The sequence below is a fragment of the Ursus arctos genome, unplaced genomic scaffold, assembly GCF_023065955.2.
Source record: "Ursus arctos isolate Adak ecotype North America unplaced genomic scaffold, UrsArc2.0 scaffold_37, whole genome shotgun sequence".
NCBI lineage: Eukaryota > Metazoa > Chordata > Mammalia > Carnivora > Ursidae > Ursus > Ursus arctos.
The window spans coordinates 7501-9432 of NW_026623053.1; positions in this window are offsets into that span (position 1 = coordinate 7501).

The following is a 1932-nucleotide window of genomic DNA, read 5'->3' on the forward strand; positions in this document are numbered from 1 at the left end:
CTTCAAAGGCGCCTCAGAGCCCGAGGTCGGCCACCGGGGCACACGGGGTCCCACCGCCCGAGGCCTCCAGCACAAGGGCGGTCCCGTGGCACCCGAGGATGCCGACCCGGCCCCCGGCGGGCCCTGGCAACCTCGCGGGGCTCGGGCCACAACCACCACGCCACCGTCACGACCGGCCCCCAGAACGCTCTCCCGCACGCGCAGCAACGCCAACCCCCCTGCACCCTGCTCGACCAGAGACCCTCCTCACGAGGGGCCGAGAGCACTTCGCCCGGGGACGACCACCCCCCCAAAGCCGTAGCGGCTGGGGAGGGGACAACACCCAACAGCGGCGAGGCCGGTTTCGGTCCCAAGAGGGCGGATCGGGGGCACGACGTGCCTTCAGCCATCTGGTCGAGGCGGGCACGGAGGGGGTGGGTCGGCGGTGACGGGGAGGGGGCGCAGGGCGGGCGAGGGCCGGGAGCGCGTGGGGGGAGTGGTTCGGGGGAAGGGCGCGCGCCAACGAAGACGCGAACCGGGCCACCGGGTAAACGTGCACGGGATCCCACCGCCACCAGCATGAGAGCGGTCCCGCGACGCCCGGGACGCCGGCCGGCCTCAGCACCCTTGGCGGGCCCCCCCCCCGCGAACCAGGCCCCACCACGGCTGGGACCCAAAAACCCCACGTGACCCCCGCCGCAGGGGCCCAGCAGAACCTCCGTCCATCCGTCTGGTCCATCCCGGAGTCACGACCCAGGGGAAGCAACCCCCAGGCGAGAGCGGCCCGACCCGTGCCCGCACGCCACCCCCGGCGGCAACTCGGGACGGGAGCGGGCGGGAGACAGCCGCTCGCACGGCACGGGGAAGCGGGACGCGCGGGGGCGCCCCACCCCTCGGGAGACACAGCACCGCGAGGGAGTGGCCGCACGCGCACTCGCACGCACGCGGGAGCCCCGCGCGCCGGACGCCGGCCAGGCCCAGCGGGATCCTCCCCCGACTCGGAGGGGGGAGGCGCAGGCCGCGGTAGGCAAAGAGCGGCGCTCGGCCCCGCCGCGGGGCCGGCAGACCCCTCACGGAGAGGGGGCTCTGCCCAGCAACGGTAGTCACCCCGCATCGGTGGCCACTACGCGCAGAGGAGGGGCGGCAGCTGGGGGGTTCCGGTACCCCAAGGCACCCTCTCGGATCGCTAGAGAAGGCTTTCTCACCGAGGGCGCATCGCCCCCACCCATTCGTCCCCCGACCGGGCCCCGCTAAACGGCTCTCCAAAGGCCGCCAAGGGCTCGGGGGGCGGGGGTAGGTCTGCGGCAAGGGGCAGGCACAGGGCAATCCTGAGCGCTCACGGCTGGGGCCCAACAAGGAGACCGTCCTTGCCCCGCCACGCACACCATGCTCGCGTCACCGCCCGGAAAGAGCTCCGTGCCTCCGGCGAGGCCACGAGAGGCGGAGACGGACGTGGCATGCTGGGGCGAAGAAACGGCACCCCTCGGCTGGCCAAGCGCCACAGCGCTGGCTCGGCCCGCCGCGATCGCTCACACACCCCGCCACGTCCAGGCCCCCCCAGCACGGCATGCGCCAGGGGGACGACGAGGCGCCCGCATCCCCATGGGGGGGGCAGGTGGTCCTCCCTTACCGACTCCACCACCCGCTCCTCGGACTACGCCACCAACAGCGGTGGCCCGAGGGGGTCGCTGGGAACAGGAAACGACGCCACCGCTCGGCCTCGGGCACCTGAGACAACCTGGAGCGCTCCAGGGGCACCACGGAGGGCCAGGCGCAACGCGCTCAGCACGCCCAGGCGGTGAGCAGCGCGGCGTCGGGACGGCCCTCCCCATGGCAGGGAGAGCCGCTCACCACACGAAGCCAAGAAAGGCAAGCGAGAGTGTCCGCTGCGTCAGAGGACCCCGGTCCCACGGACACCAGGAGGCCGAACGTGGGAGGGCGGGGTCGGGCCGG